The sequence below is a fragment of the Eptatretus burgeri genome, chromosome 15, assembly GCF_056783735.1.
Source record: "Eptatretus burgeri isolate ZD-2024b chromosome 15, Ebu_testis_v1, whole genome shotgun sequence".
NCBI classification, from domain to species: domain Eukaryota; kingdom Metazoa; phylum Chordata; class Myxini; order Myxiniformes; family Myxinidae; genus Eptatretus; species Eptatretus burgeri.
In genome coordinates this window covers 1,766,047-1,776,100 of record NC_140975.1, presented here as the reverse complement: position 1 = coordinate 1,776,100, position 10,054 = coordinate 1,766,047, and the positions used below count along the sequence as shown (strand labels likewise).

Sequence of the window (10,054 nt, the reverse complement as noted above, 5' to 3'; positions counted from 1 at the left end):
ACATTTATTTAAATTTAATATTAAAAAAAAATTTTTCCACAGATTTGCAGTACCAATTTCAAACTAAATCATTCGCAATGAGTGCAAATAAGTGGAAGTGTCTTGACGAATACATTCGATTTGTATTTGTGTCCCTCCAAATGGGTGACAGAGGTACCCTTCGTAATATGCTACAAGACTCGGAGCAATGATGGCGTGCGGCCCACACGCTTGGAACGCCACTTGAAGACAATGCATCCTGCTCTCGCTGCCAAACCCAAGGCATTCTTTGAAACAAAAAGGCAGTCCTTCAAGCAAGCCCAGATGGACAGCAGTGGAGCATTTCGGCAACAGACTTCAAAGATTGTTGAGGATTCCTATGAGATCACCATGTTGATTGCAAAGAGCCATAACATCGGAGAGACTCTCATAAAACCAAGTGTACTGCGTGCAGCAGAGCTCGTTCTGGGGAAGGATCATGCAAACAAGCTTTTTCAAATCTCTCTATCAAACGATACCATCAAGGGATGGATCGATGAAATGTCTCAAGACATCAAATATCAAGTTCTCGACCAAGTAAGAGCTTCTCCTGTATTTGCCATCCAGTTGGACGAAACTACTGATGTTGCTCAGTGTTCTCAGTGACTGATGTGTGCTCGTTTCATGTCAGGCAATAGTGTAAAAGAGGAAATGCTCTTCTGCCATTTGATGGAAAGTTATGCAACAGCAACAGATATTTTTTAAGTGGTCTCAAATTTCTTCCAGGAAAATCAACTTTCGTGGGACTCGCTGGTAGGGGTATGTACTGATGGAACTCCGGCCATGCTTGGTTTGCAATCTGGTTTCATAACAAGAGTGAAAGAAAAAAGTCCATCTGCTATAGGTATGCACTGCATCCTTCATCGTGAAGCCTTAGCATCCAGAACTCTACCTGCTGAAATGAGGGATTTCATGAACCTGGCTATCAAGGAAGTCAACTTTATCAAAGCTGGAGCCTTAAACAGTCGTCTCTTCAAACAGCTGTGTGTGGATATGGAATCTGAACATCAAGCCTTGCTTTTCTACACAAACGTATGATGGCTTTCAAAGGGAAACAGGCTTGGACGGCTTTATGAACTACGGCAAGAAGTGGCAACATTTCTGGATTCGCAGCAGAAAGCAGATCTCCATGAAAAGTTCCAGTCTGAAGGATTTTTGCTATCTCGAGCTTACCTGGTGGATACCTTTGAAGTGCTGAATGCCATCAACCTCAAACTCCAAGGGAAAAACATCAACATAATCATGCACTATGACGTCATTCGAGCCTTCATGGCCAAACTCGACCTCTGGAAATGTCGAATTCAGAATGGAAATACAGCCAGTTTTGCTAACTTGGATTCTGCTCTCATTCACAGTTACCTTGACTCTGAGTTAAAGAAACAAATAATTACTTATCTGACTGAATCGAAAGCAGAATTCATCAGACACTTTCCGGATATAGATGAGAAACGCGAAGCCTGGAAATTCATGAGGAACCCATTTCAATGTGAAGAAGCTGATATTTCAGACGAAGTGCAAGAGGAGTTTCTTGAGTTAAATTTCAACTCCTCGGCTGAAGAGGACTTCAAAAAACTGGATCTAGAAACGTTCTGGGTCACGTATCTTCCTGTTTACCCTTTGATCTCACATCAAGCTCTTCGGATTCTGATAATGTTTGGATCAACGTATCTTTGTGAAGCTGCATTTTCCATGCTCGTTGCTGTCAAGACCAAGTACAGAAACAAGCTGAACGTTGAAGGGGACTTGCGTTGTGCTCTCTCTGGCATTCGACCACACATTCAACATCTCGTAGCTAAGCAGCAAGATCAAATATCTCATTAAATATACTGTGTATATGAGTGTTGCTTATACAGAATTCTTTGTTCAATTCAAAGATGAAAAACACCCATTTTTCAGTTTTTCCTTTTAATTTCGGTTGGGATTTTTAATCATTTGGTTGAAGATGTGAGGGGGTGGGGGGGGGGTGGAGGCAAGGACCAACTACTGGAGGGGGAGTGGTGGTAAAAAATGTTAAGAACCACTGCTCCATACTAATCCCTCAATTCAAGGGTGAGAGATGTGGGTGGGTCCATATATATATATATATATATATATATATATATATATATATATATATATATATATATATATATATATATATATATATATATATATATTAGATTGACTCCTCCCATGCTCTTCTAACCGAAGATGCTGCATAAATAAACCATGAAAGAGCGACCCAAGGTAAGCCCTTTGCTGTTTGAAACCCTTCCCAGAGTTCCTCCACAGATGTAAAGACGTTCACAAACGGTACACACATGAGAATCCCAATGCTACACACACCCTCAGCTGCCAGACCGGATTCATCGCTTATTGGCGACTCCTCAGTGACAAAGCAGACAGAAATGCATACCAATGCGGCTCCCAAGCTTCTACCACGTGCAAACGTCAAAAGAAGTCAATAATGACCATTTTTACAGCCATTTTTCCCTGCTGTGCAGGGGTTGGGCTTCTTCTTGAGGCAATGTTTTATGGCCGGATGCCCTTCCTGACACCAACCCTGGTTGCCTCTTACGACACACAGTGATATGGTACACCTATTCTAACCGGGGCATACACCGGGACCAGTACACTGGTACTCATTTCGCCGACCTCGGAAAGATGACAGGCTGGGTCAACCCCCTGGTGTTAATTCAGCAGCCAATGGGGCTTGAACTCAGGACCTTGGGATCCCAAGCCACCACCCTAACCACTAAGCCAACACCAGGCTTAAAAGAAGTCAATATATAAATGAAAAAGAAGACCCATCCACATTTCTCACCTGTGAATGGAGGGAATAACCAATCGGCTCTCACGGAATCAATTCAACCCAGGTGACAAGGATTATACAAATAAATTGACTTCTCCCATGCTCTTCTTGCTGAAGATGCTGCGTAAAGCAACTATGAAAGAGTGACCCAAGGTGAGCCCTCTAGCATTCATATAAGCTCTTTGATGGTTGCTTTACGATACCCAGATTGCTCCTCCTCCTATTTTCTCCTTCCTATCACAACGATACACCTTGTAGCCTTCCAATCATGTCCTCCAGTTACTTTCCTCCTTAAACCATGATTCACTCACTGCAACTATATCGTACTCCTCGCTATCTGCTTTGGCTTCAAGCTCTTCCATCTTATTATTTAAACTCCTGGCATTGGTATAGAATATGTTTAACTTTTCCCTTCCTGCAATTCCATTTTCTTGCCTGGCCTGACTCATAATTGCATCATCCGTTCCTTCTGTAACAGCTTCTCCACCCTCCGCTGACCGAAAAAAGCCTGAATTCCTTCCTCAATTCCCACTGCAAACCTTGCTGCCCCCTTTCTATTTCACATTCGACCATCATTCCGGAAACATTCCATTTGTCCCCTAAATGATTCCCACTGCTTCTTAAATGTAAAACTTTCCTCCTTCCACCATTCTTCCAGCCATTGGTTGACATGTATCACTCTGCTCATAATTTCTATATCATTTCCCAATCTTGGGAGAATCCCAGAAAACATGACCTCACAACGCTTTGCTTTCAGTCACTTACCCAATATCCTGTTTCTATTTTTCAAAACCTCTGAGTAAACTTTCCCAACATCATTCACACCTCAGTGTGTGAATTGTAATTGTGCTGGTGTTTTATAAATTTCATTTCTATGCTATAAGTCGAATTGGCTGTCAGTGTTCCTTCCCTTTGGCCAACAGCCCCCACCACTCTCCCATGAAAAGCATATAAATGTGGAAGAAATAATTATATTAATATATTCTAAATTGTAATTGTGCTGGTGTTTTATACATTTAATTTTTATTCTATAAGTCAAATTGGCTGTCAGTGTTCCTTCCCTTTGGCCAAGAGTCTTTGCCCTAAATGTTGATAAAAATGTCTTGTTATGGAACATTGTGACCTGGGCTGATAACAGCAAACTTTTGCCGTAATTACATCATGTGCTTCTCACCTGGAAGACCCGTATGCAGTTAGAGTTAACAGCCCCCACCACTCTCCCATGAAAAGCATATAAATACCAGAAATTGTTATCTTGTTTTAGTGCAAGCACGTGTGATGTACAGCATCTCAATGGCTTGTACTCCTTGGGACTGACCAAGTACCAAGTAATAATAAAACTCTCTGATGTAATGTACTTTCACGTTGTGGAAAGTGAATTAATCGGGTTGGTTTAATGGTTAACTAAAAAGTAAGAATAAATAAAATAGAACCAATTAATATTGCAACAAATGGGGATTCTCAAGTTCATTGTGTGAAGTGTACGAGGGAATAGGAACACGATACATTTAAAACCGAGTCGGCTAGACGTTAAACCCTGCAAGTTAAATAAGATTCCACAACAATGCAATAATTCTACAACGATCACTATGAGGTTGGGTGAAAAATCCTCAACAGTGCACCACGACCAACTTGTTCCTGCCATGACCCGATAAAACATCGTTTACCCTTTCTTCAATGTCCCTAACTCCCGCTCCTTCAAAACTGCACAGAATTCGATGTCTGCAATCCTTCCTGCAGAATGAAGAATCAACTTATTTAATAATCTCATCACCCACAAAAACTGTCTCCTATACCTCATGTCTACCAATCTCGATTGTTGTACCCTCAACACTACCTTCACCCGCTGTACCTCACCACTGCTGCACTCGTAGTGCCCTCGCCACTGCCTGTTCCCATTACACACACACCACTGCATGCACTCTCACCACTTTCTGCTCCCGCTGCACCCACACCACTGCCTGCTCCCACCGCACCCACACCACCGCTTGCTCCCTCCGCACCCACACCACCGCCTGCTCCTGCCGCACCCACACCACCGCCTGCACCTTCACCACTTCTTGGTTCCGCTGCACCCACACCACTGCAGGTGTCCTCACCACTTCCTGCTCCCACTGCACCCTCACCACTGCAGGTATCCTCACCACTTCCTGCTCCTACTGCACCCTCACCACTTCCTGCTCCCACTGCACCCTCACCACTGCCAATATCCTCAGCAACCTCACTCCACAACCAGAACCAACTATTATCTATTTCCTCACACTTCCCACATGAGTACCCTCTGCTTCCCCTATTCCTGATGTGGCCCACATTGAGCATCCAACCACATTTATGTACTCCTCTTCCTTTCTCCTTCACTCTCTATTTATGCTTTTTTTTTCACCACCATATTCCCAAGGTCCCAACTATCTCAACGCTTGCCTTAAGACGCAAAGCTTAACACTCGGCCTCCCCCTGCTTCTTTCAATAATCTAATACGAATATCCGTAAAAACTGTAACAAACACAAATATAACCTTATAAACACAAAACCCACAATCCCTGACACAAATCTTGAAAACACAATAAGCAAAACAAAACACAAAAAGCACTTAACTTAATGTGGCTGAGGAGGTTACACAGCCACGTTTGAACAACCGGAAGTGACGTCTCCAAACAGCTGTGTGCCTAAAAGATGGTATTCGGTTTATTAAATGCTCATATTCGAAATACGATGACATATTTGACGATTGTAACTCATGGCTGTTGTCTCCTGGATCGGCAAATACGCCGAGATTTCCAGTCTTCTCGGCTGAGGAAATATGCACACGACTCAGACGTAGGGAAGCCATAACCAAAGTGCTTTATTGGGCATTCACATGCTTCACCCTCTTGGTGACGTCAATCTCCGAACATTCCAGAATACATCATTCCTCTCTCCGATACGGGAATCCGTAAAATAGTCCACTCAACATTGAAAAATCTATCAACAAAAATAACATGAACTTTAATAGAAAATACAACCAATCGTGATGAGTAAACCAAACATTCCACCTCATGTGCCAAAGCTGAATCTAAATCTGAATCTTACAAATCAAGTCTCTGTGGAGGTGGAGATACTGTTAGAACCTTCAACAGGAAGTACCGTTGGAATTACTCCACTAAAATCAGATTTTTAACCAACAGTGGGGAACTAGGTGGAATCTGACTGGGTGCTGAGTAACCATACAGGTGCATGGAGATCCACTGGTACTAGATCAGGTGCCTGCTGACTCTGTCGGTATTGAATCAAGAACCTCTGATGTTGGTTCATACTCAGGTAAACTTTGCTCCGATCTTCCATATCAATCACCATTTCTCCATCAATCGTCAGCGATCAGATGGTCAGCAGGCACATTCCTACGGTTATTTCAGGGAACTCTCACCAGGTGGACAGGTTCAGTGTGTGACAAGGACAAACTGATTAGATTTTGGTGAAGATCCGGATCTGGATCCGACGACTAGAATTTTAAAATGATTCTTCACCATTGAGAGATCGAGCTCAAAAACGATAGATAGCACGATATCTCAAAAATGTATTGGGCCAAATATGTTCTCGTGGATCAGGCATTACAAGGCGAAGGTATGCGCTCTACCGAGTGCCCTGCTAGTTTATTATTATTATTATTATTATTATTATTATTATTATTATTATTATTATTATTATTATTCTTGTTTGTGTGTGTGTGTGATGGAATTGTTCGGAACAGTTATGTCTGAAAACTGAGATGTGTGTGTGTCTCCTCCATAACTCAAAAACCACAAAACCTTGCAGCCTAAAACTTTTCATGCATAATAAGGGAACTCAAAGGAAGTGCATGAGTGAAAATTGGGTGTTTGTTTTAATTAAAAGTCCCCTTTTGAAGGTAATTAACTGCCTTATTTAATTATATTGTTACGGCTGTGGAAATTCACAGAACACCATATAGGTCCTTAGTTCAGTTATGCCAATAAGTCCGTGTTCAGTTAGATTTCCCCACCGTTGTCTAATGGGAATTATTCATGCCATCCTGGCTGTGATCTTTGAGTTAGCCGTTTTTCTTTTGCTATCGTTATTTTGGACCGACTCACCAACCACAACGCCAACCACCAACCTCAACGCCAACCACCTGGAATACACAGGCATACCACAACCACACCCGCATCTCAACAAACCACGCCATCCTCACCACTATACCCACAACCGCCAACATCGCCTCACCACCTTCTCCACCCCGCCAATCACCTAACCACCATCTCAACCACAACGCCATCCACCGGCCATGCCACTACAACAAACAACCACACCACAAACCTCGCTGCAGCGAATGACATCTACGCCATGGAGAACAAGAAGAAGCTCCAATAACACGCATGGGATTTTCCCTCCTGCTTTCCCGCGCTTCGCGACAGGGGAAGGACAGATCGAATCGGGGTCAAAGGTGATGTAGAGTGGGGGCCTGTTTGTGGGCGAAAAATGGGCCCGGCGCCCCGCCCCCTTGGGGCCGGGACAGCGGATTCTTCTTCTCCCGCGTGCTGCGAGGGCAGGGGTGGGAGCGTTGGAAATAAAAGGGAGCGCTGAACGCAGCAAAGCGTGTGTGTCGTAAGAGAGCTGAGCTGCGTGGAGAGAACCGAGTCGAGAAGCGAAGAGAAGTTGGTGGTTGTCGAGTTGGGTTCGGAGTCAGTCAGACGGTGGAGATCTGAGCTCGTGTCGGAATGCGGATTTGTGGGTAGCCGCGCTGGAGCCTGGAGTCCAGAGTCCCCACGGTCGGTGGGTCGCTGGAGAAGGACCATCGAGGGTCGCCCAAGGAAGTCACCACGAGGGTGAAGATAACCTGCGGCGGCCTCTTGGAGTTCCTTTGGTCAACCAAGCTCCTTGGACATAAAGGCCTCCGGGTCCAGTCTGACCCCCTTGTCTGTGAGGGGGTCTTTTCCTTGCTTTTCTTTGTGTGAAGGTTGTGGCGCCGTGTCCCGTTAAGGAGAACCGTATAAGTGCTTGTAAATGATAAATAATAGACGGTTGTAGTGCTTTGTCTTGCTCGCGTCTTGTCCCTTCCCGCCAATTCCATTGCTTTTCTGTATACGTGCATGTTGGTGTTTTGCATACCTGACTGCATATGTGTGTGAATAAATGTGAGTGTTTAAATGTTAGCCCTTTCGTTGTGTCCTTTTTCCCCAATTGAACTGCTATCTTGCCTTTGGAATAGTAGCGGGCTTTTTAATAGCCGATAAAATAATTGGGTCCAGCGAGGTCTCGCGATAATGCCCCGCTCGGTTATCCCAGAACGGAACGAACCGCTTAAGCGGTTCGTGTCCAAGCAGACCTCGCTGAGGTACGGTCTCTCGGTAGTCTGCCCACGCGAATACTTAGGTATATCGATAATTCGGCGATTGACCCTGTCGCACGCGGGTAGAGTGTTGACTAGGCCGTGGTGTGTGCTTGGAGCACACCCGTGACTGGTTTTTGGCGTTGTTCTGGAAAGTTGCGACTGAATTGTCCGTTCGGTGGGCGAGACGGCCGCCATTGGCTAGAGTGGCTGTCCGCACGCCGGCGGGCGCAAGATTTCGTAACAATATACTTCATCCTTGGTCAGCGCACTCTCTCCTGCAGGGGTCTTAATGCGCCTTTTTGGGGGGGAGGGGCTGCTCAACAATGCTTTAACTTTGGAACAGGACACAACGGTTTCTTAAAGATAAAGCGCTACAATTTTTTTCACTTTCCTCACACATCATTGAATGCCTGATCTTCATACCTCCGAATCGCTGTATACATCACTTTTGTCAGTGCTATAATTTTTCAAATTAGGAGCTTGGAGTGATTTCATGCATTATATGATGCAATTTTACACAATCTACTCTCACATTAATTAAAGTATATCATCGAGATATAATTGCTGTAATGAGGATCGGATCACGTGGATTAAATAACTGTCAAAATCTGGAGTGAAATATGGAAATGTTAAGAAATTGGTGGTTTTTGTTTTTGTGGGTGTGTCACATTACCAATCAGCATGCAATCTATCGTTTGCCAAGCCAGCCGTTCCTTAGCAACTTCAGTTGAAGTGCTTGCTTAAGTGCTTAAGGTACTTAGCGAGCGCTCTACAAGCTGATTGGTTGTTGTTTTGCATGTCATGGTGATTCACGGCAAAAGTACTCGCACTGTCACTGAATACATTGATTGACGTATGAAGTTCTGTCCCCACCCACCTGCGTTTGGCCCCGCCATGCTGTGCGGTGCTTCGGGAAGTGCTTCGCCCGCTGATAAGGTGGTGCAATTTTATTTCACACGATGTTTCCCCTTTTTGTGCAATCTGTTTTCATTATGCGACCCGTCACTTCAACATAGTTACATTAAAAAAAAAATTCAATGTTTCTTTTTTTAAAGTTTGTTCAACCGTTTTGTTGAAGTGGAGAGTTGCGTGTGTGGCACGGTGTACAGTGTGGCACTTGGGAGTCGAGCGTGCAGCATGGCGTACAGTGCGGCACTTCAGATAACGAAGTCACATGTTGAAGATAAAATGAAGACAAAGCCAGATAAAGGAGTAAAAGCTAAGCAAGAAGGAGGAAAGGTTTGAGTGTTACCACTGCCAAGCAAAAGTACATTTAATGATTGGATGTGAGGCGTGTGAACAATGGTTCTTTCTTACCTGCTGAAACATCATGACTGAGATGTATGACCGATTCATGACAGTGGACTGTTCTCACTGGTTTTGCAAAACCTGTGAAAAGACTGCCCTGGATGCAGCCAAGGCTGCAATGAAAGGCAAGGATATGGCAGAACTTATGACAGAAGAAACTGAAATGGTACCGAGTGATCAAGTGAAGAAAATTGTGACAGAAGTACTGCAGAAGGTGAGGGGTTTGGTGGAAGACGAAATGCAACAAATGAGAAAGACCTATGCTGAGGTAACTTGCAGGAATACATTTGATGACACTGGTCACCCAAAACTGGTCTGGTCTGGTCACCCAAAACTGGTCTGGTCTGGTCACCCAAAACTGGTCACCCAAAACCAGTGACACTGGTCACTCATGTACCCAAAACTCAAGACCCAGGAAGTCTACCTTAAGCCAGGAGAGGCATGAAGTTATTCCAGACCCAATATAGAGTGTGGTCAGCTTGGTAACCATTCAGGAAATGGTAGACCATGAGAGGAGGAAGAACAACCATGTAATTTTCAATGTTCCTGAGTTAAAGCAGGATCAGATGCACGACAGGGGTGCAGAGGACAAGAAAGACAGGGGTGCAGAG

At 44.2% G+C, this 10,054-nt stretch overlaps 1 protein-coding gene across 2 annotated transcripts in view; it reads right to left on the bottom strand.

The window, feature by feature from the left end:
- Positions 1-2,934, bottom strand: part of LOC147011303 (cytochrome P450 4B1-like) — an 85,184-nt gene extending 82,250 nt beyond the window's left edge. Inside the window, exon 1 of one of the 2 annotated variants that reach the window (XM_085857156.1) lies at positions 2,822-2,934. The gene's annotated coding sequence lies outside the window, so the exon portion shown is untranslated. The remainder of the gene's footprint in view (positions 1-2,821) is intronic. The other variant, XM_085857160.1, reaches the window with a different exon arrangement.
- Positions 2,935-10,054: the final 7,120 nt, after the last annotated feature.